The sequence below is a fragment of the Wolffia australiana genome, chromosome 15 (assembly GCF_029677425.1).
Source record: "Wolffia australiana isolate 7733 chromosome 15, ASM2967742v1".
NCBI lineage: Eukaryota > Viridiplantae > Streptophyta > Magnoliopsida > Alismatales > Araceae > Wolffia > Wolffia australiana.
Genome location: NC_135849.1, coordinates 9,825,175 through 9,843,828, shown reverse-complemented (window position 1 = coordinate 9,843,828; position 18,654 = coordinate 9,825,175). Strand labels below are relative to the sequence as shown.

General features: G+C 40.9%; 1 non-coding gene across 1 annotated transcript; it reads left to right on the top strand.

Moving 5' to 3' along the window:
• Positions 1–18,328: 18,328 nt before the first annotated feature.
• On the top strand, positions 18,329–18,401 carry TRNAG-CCC (transfer RNA glycine (anticodon CCC)). Its single transcript has one exon. It is a non-coding gene; the product is annotated as a tRNA-Gly (tRNA).
• Positions 18,402–18,654: the final 253 nt, after the last annotated feature.

The window sequence follows — 18,654 nt, the reverse complement described above, 5'->3', positions numbered from 1 at the left end:
TGTGAATGAAATCTAATCGTTATGTGATGTTTTTAAAATGATCTTATCTTATGTTTCTATGCTTATTTCAAAGTCAAAAGGAGATAATTATGTCAACTGTTTTAAAACTTTATCTACTGCCATTGGACCAATTAGATATAAAATTTGTAAGTTTCCCTAACCCTCCTCTATCCACAAGAAAGATATCCTTAGTTGGCAAAGGGTGAAGTTTAGAAACACATACACTCTACAAACCCATCTTTCCTTTGGCTTCAATATAAGACCTAACATTCAAGTTTGCGATACATTCTTGTCAATGATATTAAGCAGACAATATTTCAATTTCTTGTCATGACATATCCTACATCTACTTTGGGACACCACTTGACCCTTGAAGGTTTTTACTCAAGAAAAATAAAACAGTCAAAAATATTGATGGCATGTCCGTAAATGGAGCCTGGTGAGGTGAGAAATTTTTATCAAGGAAGATCTAAAAGATGTGGAATTGATAATATTTTTATGAACCTCTGCCACTTTAACTTTAAGAATATCATGAATCGTCCACTATTATCTGCTACATTTTTTATTGGCAAAAACATGATGCTGGGTATGACTGACCCAAGGGTCATGCTCATATGTCTATCCAACCGTGCCTTGGAATCCACCAAAGGGGAGTTTATATATGTAAGTTTTTAGTGTTTGTGGGTGTGCAGCCAATCTCTTCTACATTGATCTATAGTTTTCTCACCCCTCCCCTACCCACCCTCACCCAATTATAATTGCTTAACTGAATCAAGAATTTATTGAAATTATAAACCACAAAAAAGTAATAAAAATAAAGTGAAAAGAAATTGCGATTACATGCAAAATAAAAAAGGAAAGCGTTAGATTTAATAAAATATTCAGTTTGAGTAATATGAAAAATTACGATTGAGGAACTGAAACTAGAATTAGATTTACTAATATAAATCTAATTCTAGTTTCATTATGACTGATATGAAAGGGACAAAGGAGCTTAGTCAAGCTATAATCATTCTAGGATGACTATTTCTAGCCACCACAAGACCAGTCACTAATTGTGCAAAACGAGAGGTCAAGTTGAGAGTAGAGGAGAAGAACATCAATAAGATGATTAAACACCTTTCACACGCCTTTGAGAACATTTGAATTGATATATATGACGATGAAGATATAGAATCGTATGTCGAAGAGGTGATGGCCTTGCATGATGAGCTTATCGATGACTAGAGATTGGAGTCACTCCCCTATTTCGCAAAGGCTATGGGTTAATCCCATTCATCTGGTCCCTAAGAAAGCAATTATCATAGTCACCAATAATGAGGGAGAAGAGATTTAGATGCGTCTTCCAACTAAATGGCCAGTTTGCATCGACTATCGCAAATCAACTAATGCTACCATGAAGGACCATTTTCCACACCCTTTTCTTGATCAGATTCTGGACAAAATCTGAGGGCAGAAATGTTTTATGCTTCTTAGATGGCTACTCTGGATATAATCAGATTGCTATCCATCATGACAATTAGGAGAATACCACATTCACATGCCCATTTGGTACATTTGCCTTTTGACACATGCCATTTGGGCTATGTAACACTCATGCTACATTTCAATGATGAATGATGGCCATCTTCTCAGACATCGTTTGAGACTGCCAGGAAGTTTTCATGGATGATTTTTGCGTCTTTGGATAGACGTTTGATGATTGCGTTGACAGTTTGACTTAAATTCTCCAAATTTGTGTCAAGAGGCAATTGGTCTTGAGCTGGGAGAAATCACATTTTATGGTGCGAGAGGGCGTAGTCCTCAGGCATGTGGTCTCCAAGAAGTTCCTACAAGTGGATAAGGCCACGATTGAGGTTATTCAAAACCTTGATGTCCTAGGCACATTATGAGAGCTTCGTGGATTTGTCAGCCATCTCGGCTTCTTTCGGTTGTTCAATCAAGACTTTGCCAAAATCTCCACACCATTGACCTCTCTTTTGTGTGAGGACAACGAGTTTTATATTAAGAAGGCATGAGAGGAAGCGTTTCACAAGTTAAAGCATTTGTTAGTAGAGGCACTAATGGAGGCAAATTGCAGTGTTTATTTTAAATGTCAGTGTAAAATTAATTTGTCTTCAATCAAATAAATTTGATAAAGTATAAAACTCAAGTGTATAGCGTGAGTAAGGTCATCTCCACAGGGACTGGCCTTTAGGTATATATTCGATAAATGAGTTGTTAGTTAATAAAAAATATAGTAATAATACTAAAGATAATAAGACTAAGAAGAGATAAGTAATAAGAAAGTATATAGAATATATGTTTAATAAGATAAGTTTAGAAGAGAAAATATCTAAGATTATATATATGTACTAGAGATACTAAGAATAATAAAGAACAAGAAGAAGTGGTTTAATAAGAGTGAAGAATAAGTATAAGCAGAAGAAGCTAGATAGATATATTAAGAGAGAATGAAAGGGTTAGAGTAGTATGTTTATATACTAAGAAGATAGTTAGGAAGAAAGTAAGTATCTATCATAATATACTAAGTGGTTAGATAGATATGTAGAGATAGTAAGAGTAAAAAGGTAGTAATAGAGTTTAATAAGTATTTATAGTAATATAAAAAAGATAGAATACTCCTAATAATTAATACTGGTATATATATTTATATGATTTATATTCTTATATATAGTTTATATAATCTATTTCTATAATTAGTAGGTCGATTTAGTCAAACACCCGAGGGGTGTTCGTCCAAATGCCCGATAGGAGGTCGAGAACTAGAGAGATATGTATATTATTTATATTTTCTAGGCCTTTTTATGTATTGTTTATAAGTTGTAGATAATGAAATCATGGATAAGCGGGTACTTCTGTTGAACGACCGTTAGGTGTTCGACAGAATTCTTGATAGAAGGCGGAATAGGGGGGAGGAATGTGCTTTTAAATTCTACAAGATTGGTAAATCAAACTTATATAATATGAATAATGTTCATCGAACACACGAGGTGTTTGATGAAATGTTCAAAAGAAAACACAAAACGAATTATTTTTATCAAAAACTCCAGCAATATCTAGATTAAACTCAAAATATTCAAATTAACAAAATAATAACTGTTTTTCATTCAGAGTAAGCAAAATAAACTTACCAACTCGCCCTGAATCGAAGTAAGGGGGGTGGCGGCGCCGATTGCCGCCGCCTAACTTCGGTATGCAGTTCCCCCTTTTGTTCTCTCCCATGCTGGCACGAGTCTTCTTCTTCTTCAGCCCTCTCTAGAGCCTTCTGGAGCTTCAAGAGCTGTCGGAGGGTTGTCACGCCCCTCCTCTTACTCCGCCAACCTCAGACGGTCTTCCACCCTCTCTAAAAACCTCGGCCGACAGCCGTCAAATTAGGGGCTCTCGGCCACTCTTAGCGGCTTGGGAGGGGTCCCTTAGTCCGTCCGATGGAGGGGGACGGCCCAAGGGATTCTCCCGGGCCGTAGGATTGCTGCTGGTCCCCCCCTTGCCGATCGAAAATTGCCTCCGAACGACAGCATCAACGGCCAAGGGGTGAAATTGGATGGAAATGCCCCAGGCCATCCGATCCTCCTTTGTTTTCGGTCAACAACTGCAATTAAATCGCAGTCGTGGACCCATCTCAGCCACATCAACATGCCCCGGCAGCCACCCACGTCACTTCTACATGTTTTGATTCTTTTGTCGAAGGTCCCGCGATCCGTGTCAATGATTGCGGCCAATCACAACCCTGAGAAAGATAAGCAAAATATTTAGATAAAAGGAGGCCGATCTCGCTGTTCGATCTTCTCTAAGAAGATTGGATGGCTAAGATCTAATCCTTTTAAAAAAAACTGGAAACGACACGGGTTTCAAGCTGGTTTGGCTCAAAGCCTGGTCTCTTTTTACTTTATTTTCTTTAAGATCGCGACCAGTTTGGCCGCAATCAATAGGTTGCTCAAAGGCCCGAACCACTGTAATTAAAAATATAAGGGACTTTTTATCCCATATGGAGAATTTGAAAAAGATAAAACAGTATATAATTTTTTTCGTAGACTGTAAAGTGAAATGAAATATCTTACCTCCTGTGCGCGCGGTCAAACTTCTCTGTGGACCGCTTGTGCGGGCCTAGTTCTCTTTGAGGGCCAGCTATGCCTGCCTACCGGCCGGTGTCCCTTGCCAGCTGTGGACTGGCTTGAGCCTTGTGCTCGCTGGCCTGCGACTGGGTTTATGCGCTTGGTCGGCTCCTTAGCCGACCCAATAAGCTCCCCTTTTTTATATATATTTATATATATATATATATATGTTTTTCCTTCATTAATTTTTCGCTATTTATTTATTCTACTAATTTCTCAAATTCCTTTTCTTCCCTGCAATAGCATACATACTAAATAGAGCATTAGAAAATTAAAAAAAAATTCTTAAATATATTTTTACAAATAAATATTTAAAGTTCTAAAACATGCATTAAAAATGATATTAAAATTCATTATTTTATCATTTGCTCTATTTAGTGCATGAAATGTTCAATTCTTATAAAATTGGAGAAAATGCACATGAATTGATCATACAGTGACCTTAAAATATGTTTAATAACATGATATATTTTGGGCCTATCAGGCACATATCCTATAGTGCCCTAACCGGGCTTACCCGTTGAGATTATGTATGATGCTTTAGATTAAACAATGGGAGTAGTTTTGGGCTAAAAGATGGAAAAGGAGCCTACAACCATATCTTATGCCAAGAAAACTGTCCTTCACATTCAATGGAATTATATGAAAACTGATAAAGAACCAATGGTTTTAGTTTTTGCCTTGGAAAAATTCTGCCCTTATGTTTTGTTGGGTTCTACAAGCCTTGAAATGGATGAAGTCAAAAATTCCACACAACAGGAAACTCAAAACATAATCCTAATGGCATTGACAAAATCGTTAAATGAAGAACCTGGGCACAGATGACATATGTGATATCTTGGATCTCGAAGCAAGACGAGTCGAGCTGCTCAACTGTTCAGCCTTTAGACGTATCCTCGCAATCCTTGGCATGTCAAATCTCCTCCTTCACCCTTGTTAACTCTGTTCACCCTCCGTCGTCATCAGTACACCATCCCATTTGCATCGGAAGTGGCATGGGGTGAATTTCATTCAGGATCTTCCCCAATTTATACTAAGTGGGTATTTTTCATAAAAACCACAAAACTTTAGTATATCTTCCGACGTATAAAATACCATTTCTGTGTGGCCCTCTAGGCCCATGTATCAGTCTAGTTATTGACATGCAACCCCATAACTTTTATTGGCCTTCCAACTTAATTAGTTATATCACCATATAGATTAATCAACATTGGATAAATTTAACTCAATCGGTAGGTTGAGTCTCCAACACGAAGGGTGCTAAGCTACACTTGTGCGCTAAAAGATACTGATAACACCCTAAATTCAGTCTTTATTTCAAGCATTTAGCACAATTTTATGCATTTAACGATATTAAAATGGGGTTGTTAACATATATTTACATGCAATTAATGTTTCCAATTGATTTCTATTTTTCCCTCATTTTCTGTTAATTTTATGATTTTTTTGGGATTTATTTAAGCTTGAAATAATTATTTTTAAATGAAAATGTCAGGTTTAAATTTTAATTTTGAGGTTAATTAGTGTTGGGATGAATTTTTGAATTTTCTAGAATTTTCTGGAAATTTCTAGGATTTTTTAGGATTTTATTCGATTTTTCTAAGTCTTATTTGAGGAAGAAATGAATTTTTAAAGAGGAAAAGGATATATTTATAACAAGAAAATGAGTGTCAAAGTAATTTTCTAACTTTGAGGGGTTTCTTGTAAATTTGTGTTGCAATTATACCCCTAAAAACAGCTCTCGGTCATTTCGGTAGGGGCATAGAGACAATTATGTATAAAGTTGCAAGGATTTAATTGCAAATTGGCATGGTATTTTTGTGGTTTCGGGAAAAATTCGGAAGAGAGAGAATGCAGAAGGGCATATACACAATTACTTCTGGGGGGCTAAGCGTGCCCCCGCTACTTCCCAGTGGGTGAGGAAGGGTGCTAAGAAGCACCCCAAATCCCCACCACGCACTAGAGTTCCCTCCTCCCGCAAGGGTAAGGAGGTAAGCGAGGACATGCGTACCTCAAACTCTTTCGCCCTACTGATGGTCCCCGATGCCCCCGAGGCTAGCATCACCTCTTCCCCCACCCGATCTACCGCCCCTCCTCGATCACCTGCCCCGCTCCCCACGCCTTCTTCTGCCACGCCTATCGCCTCGCTATCCTCCCCATCACCACGTCCTTCCTACACTCCCACACCCAACCCCTCTTCTTCTTCTCACCTTGCTCCCGCATCCATCCCCACCCCCCCTACATCACCCCCCGCACCCATCCCCACCACCCCTCCCGCACTCGCTCCCGCCCCCTCCCCTCCCACACTCTCTCCCGCCATCGCCCCCGCACCCGCTCCCGCCCCCTCCCTCACCCCTCCACACCCTCCACGTCCTTCCCCGGCCCCCACACCCACCCTCCACCCATCGCATATTCCTTCTGAACAAGTGGAACGCTTGACAAACTATCAAGCCCCTTCCACTAGCTCGGAGGGCAGTGCTAGCAGTACTAGCGGTCGGGATTCCACCGGCGCGGAGGATGATATCTCCCTCTCTGAGGACTCGGATGTGGATACCCCTCCTGGCTCGAGACGTCGTTCACATGCATCCCCCCCACCTTTACGGCACACGTACTACACCCGATCTCGGGTGCGTCACGCGAGCCGATAGACTTATGATTCCAAGTCTTGTTTGGAACTATAGAGGGATAGGTAACCCTCTCACCCAAACCCATCTACTTTCCCTTATTACTAGGCATAGATTAGGCATCGTGGGGCTACTCGAGCCGATGCTTACATCGGATCAGTCCCCAACCATTGCGAGGAAACTTGGGATGGATCATGCTTACTGCCATCCATCAAATAAACTCTGGCTTCTTTGGAAGCGAGATTATTCGATCGCACTCTTGGCCGAAGGAACACAATACGTCACCTTTGACGTGTTGTGCTCCCCAAAGCCTTATCTACTTACCATTGTGTATGCTCCGCATAGACAAACTGAGCAGGAGGCCCTCTGGGAAGAGCTCGCCCACCATATTCACTCTCACTCGCAGCTAGTTGACCTCCCTTGGTTTATAGCCGGAGATTTCAACTGCATACGGGACATTAGCGAGCGTAAAGGGGGCCGCCCACCTCGGCTACGCTCTATGCAAGCCTTCAATGATTTTATTCACATCACTTCATTAGTGGAACCACCTACCACCGGGGAGAAGTGGACTTGGTGCAATGAACGCCAAGCGGATGCGCGTATATACGAACGGCTTGACCGCTGTTTCACGAATAGCTCCGCATTGATGCAGTGCACTCTCACGGTAGAGCTCCTTTCGAGACTTTACTCGGACCCCACACCGATTCTCCTCCTCCCGGATTTGAGTCATTGGATCAGCCGCCCCCCATTCCGCTTCCAAACCATGTGGTTAGAGCATAGTGATTTCCATAGATATGTACGTAGTCATTGGCACGGCTCCATTTCTACGTCACCTATGGAAAACTTTAGTTACCGTCTGCGCAACCTCAAGTTCCACCTCAAATGGTGGAACCGCCATGTCTTTGGAGACGTCCATTCCCCGGAAGAGGAGCTTCAACAGAAATTGGTCGATGTCGACCGTCACCTACAAGAGTGCTGGACAGATGACATGGGGGAGCGACATCTACGACTTAGAGAGCAGCTGGAGGATGCTATGAGACGACAAGAGATTTTTTATCTCCAAAAATCGCGCATCCAATGGCTGCGAGAGGATGATAGGAACACACATTTCTTTCACGCCTCGATCCATCACAAAGCCCACCCGAACTATATGACCCTCCTCGAGACGCATGGACAGGACCCTATCCAGCTAGCAGGTGCAGGCGTGGAGTACTACCACTCCCTCCTCTCCTCGCAGCCCACTGTTATGACCAAGGATATTCTCACCTCCATCCCCCCCTTAGTGACCGACCAGGAAAATGCACTTTTGCTAGCTACCCTGACGCGCACGGAGATCAAAGAGGTAGTGTTCTCCTTGGGCCGTAACAAAGCCCTAGGACCCGATGGCTTCACTGCCAAATTCTATACGGCGTGCTGGGATGTGGTAGGCACCGACTTGGTCCTAGCTATCAAGGAAGCGTTCCAACGTAAAGTCTTCGCAAAGAGTTGGAAATCTATTTTTTTGGCGCTTATTCCGAAAGTGGATACCCCCACTACCTTCCGTGACTTTCGTCCGATCAGTCTTTGTAATGTATGCTATAAAGTTGCATCAAAGATCATTACAAACCGACTTGGACGCTTCCTTGATAGATTTATCTCGCCAGAACAGTGTGGCTTTGTCAAGGGTCGAAAGATCCATGACAGCATCACACTAGTACACGAGCTAGCCCAGTCGATAGACACTCATATTCCGGGCTCTAACGTCATCATCAAGCTTGATATGGAGAAAGCCTTTGATCGAGTTGAGTGAAACTTCCTCCTCGAAGTGTTGCGCCGCTTTGGATTCATGGATGCGTTCATCGCACTGGTTGATGCTTGCATCAGGGAGAATCACTTCTCCCTCTTGATGGATGGAAATTCCACCAGCTTTTTCACGGCTACGCGGGGACTCAGGCAAGGTGACCCTATCTCACCCATCCTCTTTATATTGATGGAGGAGGTCTTTAGTCGATCGCTTACACGGGTGATCACTCAAGGCCTCATTCAACCGTACTTTACAAAGAGGGGTTGCTCGATCATCTCTCACTCCTTATTTGCTGATGATGCCATCTTGTTCCTTAATGGATCGAAAAAATCCATCAAGGAACTTATGAGTGTCCTTACAGCGTACGAGCAAGCCTCCGGCCAACTCGTCAACGCTTCAAAGAGCAGCTTTATTGTGGGTCCGTCCACCACTATGAGGCGCTCTGAGATCATTCAACACTCCACACGATACTCACGAGGACAGCTTCCATTCGACTACCTTGGATGCCCTATCTTCCTTGGCCCTGCTCGTCATCATTATTTTGATGCTGTGCTAGGCAAGCTAAGGAAGAAACTGGAGGGATGGAAACTACGTTTCCTTTCCCATGGAGGCTGCATCGAACTAATACGACATGTCCTCATGCGTATCCCGCTACACACTTTGGCGGTCCACTCACTATCACTTACGGTTCTCCGCTCTGTCGAACGCCTATGTGCACGCTTCCTATGGTCTGGTCATTTCGAGGGGGAGCGACGTCACCATTGGGTTTCTTGGGAGAAAGTGTGTCGGCCGACGCTCGAAGGGGGTCTAGGGATCATATGCCTTTCGGATGTCCAAGACATGCTTCAAAAGAAACTGGTATGGCGTATGCGTACCACCCACTCCCCTTTGGGGAGTTTCATCTTAGCTAAATACAAATAATGGGCCTGACGCGAGCTTGATATTTGGGGCACCAAGCGATGGCGGACATGGCAGCGCCACTGGCTTGAGACGAGTCACATGACCCGTTGGCACATTGGCCGAGGCGACATTAGCGCTTGGTACGACACCTAGCATGCTGATGCGAAGCTCGCTTCTCATCCTCAGTTCGTACCACACCGTGTGCGCCTCACAATGGCCCAGTTGCTTAGAAGCAACACATCACACCTATGGGAGCAGTACGGCCTTCCCTTGGCCACTTTATCCGAGGTCCAGACTACCCCTCTTGACCTTAGTCCTGGTTGTGCCATTTGGACACTCACACCCCATGGAGCATACACGTGTCGATCCTCGTGGGAGCATTTATGTGTGAAATCTCCCCCACGGCACTGGGGTCCGCGCATTTGGCATCCAGCGATCCATACACGTGTCTCCTTTTTCCTTTGGAGACTCCTTCACCGAGGCCTCCCGACTGACGACCGAGTGGCTCGGATAGGCTGTTCTCTTAGTTCGCGCTGCCACTGCTGCCCCACTCTCCCGCACACAGAGACGAAAGATCATCTTTTCTTCCATAGCGAGACGGTAGTGGATTGCTGGCGTCTCATCACCGACTGTCTTCGTCCTTTGACACCGTCTGAGTGTTTCGGCAAGTTTATCCTCTCGCCGACTCGCTCTGCACGGAGCCCCATCCTCCCCATCACCATAGCTTATCTTCTATGGGAGATTTGGAAAGGGAGAAATTCGTCTCGTTTTTCAGGTACACCTATGCGAGTTGTGGACATCAGGCGTCGAGTTTAGCTGTGGCTTCGACGCATTCAACCTCTCCTCACACCGCGAGACAGCCGATCACCACTTGCATGCGACCTCCTCTGCTCTATTGGCATCCCGGTGACCCCCCTCGCCACCCGCATCCAGTATCGAGTAGTTTATTGGCTCCCATCGCCAGTAGGCTTTCTCAAACTGAATGTGGATGGTGCGGCGAAAGGGAACCCAGGGCCAGCAGGGGGCGGAGGCGTCCTCCGCGATCGCACAGGGAGCCTCTTTCTTGCCTTCTCTTTTTTTTATGGCGTACAAACTAATACAGTAGCCGAGGCTATGGCGATACGTGATGGTCTCCTCCTCTGTGAGGAACGAAACGTTCATAATATCGTCGTGGGATCGGACTCACAGATATTAGTTGATATGTTTCGTACAAGCACATGCTCCCAGTTGCGACTACGTCGAGCATGGAATGACATCATGCGGTGCCGCTCGCGTATCACGTGCTTTCGTCATTAGTTGAGAGAGGAAAACCAGACAGCTGATGCCCTCGCCAACCATGCGGTACACGCTCGCACCCACTCCACTCTTTTCTATTCTTTGCAGGAGCTTCCGCCCATGGCCCGAGGATGTCATCGGCTCGATCGTCTTGGCTTGCCCTCCCTCCGCACACGCCGCCTCCTCGCGACGCCAGGCCCGCGGGATTGGAGGATCGCCTGGAGCGCTGGCGTACGAGGCGTGGACCACGCCCGCCTCGACTAGAGCGTCACTTTGCCCACTCCGAGCACACATGACGACGACGACGAAGAACCACCCCGACTAGAGCGCCACCAAGCGCTACAATGACCTCGTGGAACTGCTCCGTAGAAACGACGACGAACACACTTCCTCGAGCGTCCGCAAGGTATCACTCATGTATCTTTTCTTTTCCCTAACTATGGGCGTGGACGAGTGGGATCCGAGTGTAATTGGGATATATATACTCGATCCACGCCCACAAACATTGAAAAACACTACACTTTATAAATAAAAACCCCCTAAGTGGCATCCAGGGCATGGCTAGATCGGACTACGGGCACAACGCTAGGGTTGGACGTACCTGGCACCGTGATTTTTGCCAAAAAAAAAAAAAAGAATAGGGAGGTGCTCCAGCTTGGATCAATCTTTTTGGTACCTTTTTCTTCTTTGTATTTGAACTTTTAGTGTATTTTGGATGACATTTTAGTTACATTTCTTCTTCGTTCGTCTTGATCTTGGTCTGAACTTCTAAGTTGCTAGGCTTGAGCAAAATGCACAAGCCCTTATTGAGATTGAGAGGAGAGTTTGAGAGATTTACCTAGCTATTCCAAGTGCACATTAAGAAAACTATACAAAAAACTTCAATTTCTAGGAGATTAAATTTCCTTTTTGTTATTATCTAAGTGTAGTTATTTCTTAATTACGAAACCTACAAAACCAACCAAACCAAATCAAAATTTCCTTCTCAGCTTCTCTAAATGACTATTTTGATCCCTTTAATTGGATCAAATAATTTAATTTCGAGCCCATATTTCTTCTATTCCTCCCACCTCTTCTACCCCCCTTTCTATATTTCTCCTCTAATTAGGGTAATTTTATCTCTGTTGAAGATTAAATTAACCCCAGTTAGGTTCAAATTATTCAAGAAGATCATCAATTGGATTCCCTACTAGCTTCCCTTGGACGATACTCCTACTTATCACTATACATCTTAAGTATGGTTTTTATAAATTTTATTGTATAAGCTAAAATTGACAACGACAAGGGTTTAAAATTTGATAAATTCACCCCTATTTTTTGGCTTATCAGATACAACGGAGTATGTATCGACTCACTCATGGAACCTATTCGTCATCGCTTTCCGTGGACTTGTAGTACTTCATCCACTTGACACTCCTAGGATGACTACATATGGTCAAATATCAAACCCTGATCTATCATCCCATTTAGTATTGATGCATTTGGAAATCCTTAGATAACTCTTCTTTGATGTTTCGTTACCTTGGCCAAGGACTTCATTGCGTTGCCTTCCTTGAGTTGTCACCTTTTATGCTGATGGTGGATGGTCCCATCTTGACCATTTAATCATCTTTGTGAAATTCTTGACGCGCCAAAATCAAGACTATTTAGAATCCTATGATTAGAGACATAGATCATAATCAAAGTACAATTGTATGTCTAGAAGACGCTTTTGGAGTCTCAGGCCTAAGGACAACTTGCACAATTGTAACATGAATCAACCTGATTGACAGTTGGGGATATTACCATTCAGGGATTCTTATGGATCAATTCAATGAACTCTTTCTACTAAAGAGCACCCACTATCTATCCATATTGTCTCCACACTAATGGCTATGATACCGGCCATACTCATAATATGAGTGAGGCTAGACAATGTTATTCTTTTTAGATACTTTGATGTTGTTCTCCGGTATCCTTCGGATAGGAATATTTAGAACACATGATTAAAGACAAATGATCTCTGTGTTATGATCTCATCATATTTTACTAGGTCCAATCATGTATTTATGGACTTCAGTATAAGCATCACACGTGCACTCTAATGTATATGTTCTATTAATGAGTTTGTAATAAGATGTGGAATGTGTGATTGGCTTGCCGGCCACATGTATCTCCTTCATGTTCTTGGATGCAAGATCATAGTATATATGGTTCACACTTCACTAGAGTACTTGTTCACCAAGAAAGAAGCAAAACCAAGGCTTATTTGATGAATGTTATTGCTTCAAGAATTGGACCCTGGAAATCAAGGACAAGAAGGAAGTAGAAATGCAATAGTTGAATATTTATTGTGCCTTCATGGTGGTGCTAGTGGAGAGATCATTGACGTATTTCCAGATGAGCACCTATTCATTATCTCTAGCAACGCACCATGGTTCATACATATTGTGAACTATGTGGTGACTAGGGTAACTTTAAATTTTTGGTCCACCCAACAGAAACAAAAAATCCTTCCTAAGGTTTAGTATTATTTCGGGGATGAACCATATTTCATCAATGTAGGAGATGACTAGGTTATCCGATGTTGCATGGCCGAGGAAGGATATCATGCTATTTTGGAGATGTGTCATTCCTCCTCATGCAAGGGACATTTTGCCTCAAAGATAATTGGAGACAAAGTGCTGCAAAATGGCTTTTTCTGGCCCACTTTCTGCATGACATGTCTGAAATACCAATCTGAAACTAACATTTCTAAACATGATGAAATGTGGATGCAACCCATCCTGGAAGTAGCAATCTTTGACCTAGGGCAATTTACTTCATGGGACCATTTCGATCATTAGAAGGCAATGAATACATAGTGGCACACATCATCACATCACCACCCCGTATCACCCCCAAAGGAAATGGACAAGTCGAGGTGAGTAATCGAGAGATTAAAAAAATCTTGAAGAAAATCATTCGACCAAATGGAAGGGATTGGACAGGCAAGCTCCCTGATGCATTGTGGGTATACCGAGTGACATATAAGATGTCAATCAGAATGTCACCCTACCTCATCTTCGTTATAGATTTCCATCTACCGATCGAGCTTGCATATCGTGCATATTGGGTGATCAAAAAGCTCAAGCATTCTTTGGGTGTCGTTGGACAGAAATGACTTCTCCAGCTCCAAGAGCCTGAAGAGCTGTGTAATTAGGCCTATGAGAATGCTGAAATCTTAAAGCCAAGAACAAGGCTTATCATGACAAGCTGGAAAATTTTCAATATCAATGATAAGGTCTGGCTATATAACTCATGCCTCAAACTCTTTCCATGCAAATTGCGCTCAAAGTGGAATGGGCCATGTAGAATCAAAAAATTTCATGATAATGGTACCGCTCTTATTTTAGATCCTAAAACAGAACGAAGTTTTAGAGTTAATGGACATCGGCTCAAACAATACATTGGAACAGAGTTGCCTACCCCGACAAATTCAGTCATCATGGATTCATTGGAGGCACTAGCATAGGAAGTTATATTTGTTTCTTGTGAGATCCAACCGTCTGATGGGTGAGAGTTTTGTCTGGCTGAAGACATAAAGCACTTTTGGGAGGCAGCCGAAATAACCAATCTTTCTTGTTTTTGTTTTTTCTTTTGCTTCAGGGAGAATAATTATAGGAATAGAGAGGTTGAGAACCACTACACACCCGTAGCTGCCACCTGAGGGAAAAGAAATGCTCCATTACTAGTATTCTTATGAGCTTTTCCGCAACACATCTGCCATAAATATTTAGCCCTCATCTTGGCATGCGTCCATTATTTCATGATATATCTGCATGAAGGTTTTATTGAGCACAATAAAATATTTAAGTTGGTGGGTGTGCGTTTGGAAAACCCTTAAGAAGTCTTTGAATGTTGAATACCAAGATTTAAGCTGAAAATTTGCCAACAATTGAAAATTTTACCAGTTTTCACAATTCTTAAACCATAAATGCATTCCTCTTCATATGGCACGAAATGGAAAATTCCACGAAGTTAATGTCTCAAGAAGCATAATTTCTAAAAATGATAGAAATCATATTACCTATTGCTTTAAGTCCATGAGTGGACCTGCCAAGAAGTAGCTTGTGGTGTGGCACTAAACCAGAGAGAATTAGATTTAGCGATATAGGTTTTGTTGGTTATTCCCGTGGGATGAGCCTTCACCATAGTAAACCGAAACCCTGGGATCTCAGTGTTTTCTAATACTTCTGAAACTTGTACTTTACCTACTCGTTTGCCTCCTTTAGGGTTGGGTTAGCTAAGCCTCGAGGGAAAATGATTTCTGATAACATGAAAATAAGAGCTGATAAACTGTTAATTTCATCATATTCTTGGGCTTTTCATGCTTAAAAATATTAATTATTAATGCATGTTATCATGATTTGAGGTTAAAAGAAGAATTTCCTTAAATTTCAAGTTAAATAATACGTTTGATAAATGATTTACGTCAATATATACATTTTGGACGTTTTTAAAATGAATTTTAATAGAAATTAAATCTTTAATTGGCCATTTCTACAAATACAAAGAAATTAGACAATAAAATAGATGTTAAAAATCATCTAATGTGACTCGAAATAGTTCGTGGTACTTCTCGGATTATTTCGAATCATTTTTACTCTTGGTTTAATATGTAATTTATGCCATTTTGTGTTTCTGTTCACGTTCACCATTCTCAAAATTCCAATTTCAATCATTTTAATTATTAAAATTTACTTTGTTTTTAGTGCAATTAGTATCCCTTGAGTTTAAATTGACTATTTTGAATGATATTTGACATTTAATCACTCACATTAGCCCCTTAATTATCCAATTAGCAAATCATATTCATGATTTGCTAATTAGGACCTCTTTGCCATTTCGAATTAAATAAGGTGAAATAAAAATTCAACCTTTTTCTCATTTTTGGATTTAAAAAAAAGATTGGTCATAAATCAATTAAGGTTTACTATCTTTTCCAGACCATTCCTAATTCACAAAAAAACTCCAAAAACATTATTCAAGCTGAATTAAGTATTCGGGTTAAATAAATAAGTAAATTATGATTAATGAGAACTAGTTGATCAAGATTTTAGTGAAGCTCACATCTCAAACATCTAAGATCAATTGAACACATAAACAATCTAGTAGGGGATTAGTTAGTAATTCTTATCAAGAATTCGTAACTAATCATAAAATCTGTTAAACCTAGAGTGCTAATGCCTAATGCGATAAAAATTGAATTTCCCTATTGCCTCCCTAGGGTTCGACCCCTTACTCAAGCATTAAGGGACAAACAAATTTTAGTGATTAAGTTCAGAAAACCCTTATAATAACGACATTTAAACACATATTTTTGAACTTGTCAATTTTTTAAAACTGGGAGCAGGCTAAAAGCGTCATCTTCATTTCATCTACATGTTCTAATCACTTCAACCTACATCCTTTACCCCATTCTTATGAAATTACTTGATTTTTTCTTAAATAATGGAGCAAAGTCTAGTATATACATCATAAAAAACCAAGAATTGTACAAATGTAAATTCGTGTACATAAATCAGTGGTAAATTCCCATTTAAATAAGAAGAAGCCAAAACCGCACCCAAAAGTGAAAAAACCAGAAAGCTGCATGGCTTAAAAAAAAATAAAAAAATAAAGAGAAAGGCTATATGAACATTCATTCTATCTTTTTGTCTTCAAAAAAGCTCCTTTATTTGCACCATGTAAGTACTTGGCCTCCTCATTCCTTACTTTTGGGGTGGATGACCTGAAGCCTGATTTACACACATATTTTATAGCCTGGGGTCGCAGTGATCTGGGGGGAGGCAATCATTTTTCAAAGCTTTACTTTTTCATCAGAGGTGAAAAGTGGGATCGCGCGGAATTATACCTTATAGCGATGATCTCTGAGGGAATGCCCCTCCCTAAATGTATTGGCTCTGGCCGAGGGTGATGATTCACTCCACCACCTCCTGGTAGATCATATAGCTGGCCCATTAGATTCCTGAATTTGAGGATCTTTGCCTCTATTGATCAAAGTTGGGCCAGCCATCTTTCTATAAAATTTCACTATTGGTGGGTCTACATGTGGATTTGGGAAGGTCTAATATATCTTCTATTCACATTCATTGCTAAGGGATTAGGAATGGTTTAAGTTGGAGGGATGAGATAATGTGCTACCATGACATACATTCATGCCATTTATAACCAATATGAACTCCTAATTCATATTGATTTGATGCATGTTATCTTCTAGTTTTGTTATTTTATTATTCATCACATTTCATCACATGTTTGCTCTCTCTCATGAATTTGTTGGTAATATGATGATATTTACAGGATTGGCCCTTCTAGTGACCTTTCAGACCATAGTGTAATTTTTTTGCTGATCTTGTCCTTTTCTGATAGGGATACCTTAACCTGATTTGTTCTTTTCTCCTTCTCAAGGACATGGAACACCATCCCGTTGGTCATACCAAATAAAGTATCTTGTGATAGTTCCTCCTAAAGGTTCACCTTTGACATTCTAAAGCAAGTTAAGTATGATTCATGAAGTAATTGAATGACGCGATCAACAATAAATTGAAGGGAGAATCATTCTCCAAGTAGATCTCACTTTCTTGTCACTTCAGTCATCTTGATAAAATTGTCATATGCCAAAGATCCCTTGACCATGTAAGCCTTGAATAGACTCTTGGGATTACACATCCGTAAATCCTATTCTAATCTTTCAAACAAGAATCATAGAGTGTTACATGTGTTAGATTTTATGTTTTCATGCTACTCAATAACTAACATCAAACCATGTCATAGTGAACTTTTATCTGATAAACTCAAAATTGGGGTTAAAATGATGTCATTAAATTTGCGTGTAATCAATAATATTTATAAACTTATACTCATAAATAATTTAACTAGCTAGTGATGAATAAGGTTTGTCTCTACACGAAATGGATGCTATAGTAAGGATGCTCTCAATTAGGAGAAATCACAAAGATAAGAAGGGTTATGTATATGATACACAGTAGTGAACGCGTGATGATAGTAATAAGTTCTCGTATGTCTCGTTCCTCAACTCCTGCAGCTCCTCCAACTGTAAAATTTTGGTGTTTCTCTGCATCTTCTAAAGCAAGATTTAATTTCTGAATTTTCCAATAAGTGCGAGGTTTGATTCGCACCAGAAGATGACAAGCTTTACAAAATATCTGTCTATAAGAGAACATCACAACGAGTCCCTTATGGGCAGCTTGATAAGCCCACAAAACATCAGGCAATACCATCTAACTGTAGAATCTTTTAAGGATCTTTTTGATTTTGTAGTTTCTAAGCTCAACCTGGAAATTAGCTTAAGGATACTAAAGAGTTTTCATATTCATGCCTATCAGATGGTGGAAAGGGTCCCATAAAATCTATGCCCCACAAATCAAATATCTCTGTTTCAGTAATAGGTTTCAGCGGCATAGCATCATGCATTTTGAGGTTCACCATAGATGGGAACTTTGAGAAATTCTTAAAAAACTCAAAGGAATCTCTAAATAAAGCTGGCCAGAAGAAACGACAATTTGGAAGAGATATATGTGTTTGGAAAACATAGCATCATGATATATCATATATGTGTTTGGATCACATTTGTGCATATCAAAAAACCAGATATGGTTTAATGGTAAAATTTCTCCTTCCCAAGGAGAAGTCGCGGGTTCGATTCCCGCTATCTGCCCATGGGGAAGTAATTTAATATGATTACTAATTTAGTATAGCTTACTATTAGAGTGTTGTCGTTAGATGATTTTGTTTATTTATATACCCGCCAATCAAAAAACAAAACCTACCGTCCAAAAACAAAAAGCTCATTAAGAACTAGATACTAGAATAATACCACACCTAAAATAAGAAAATAGTGAGATTATCTAGATATGTATATTTCTTTTATCTATTTTGATTTGATAAAAAACAATGTTGCGGAGACAGGATT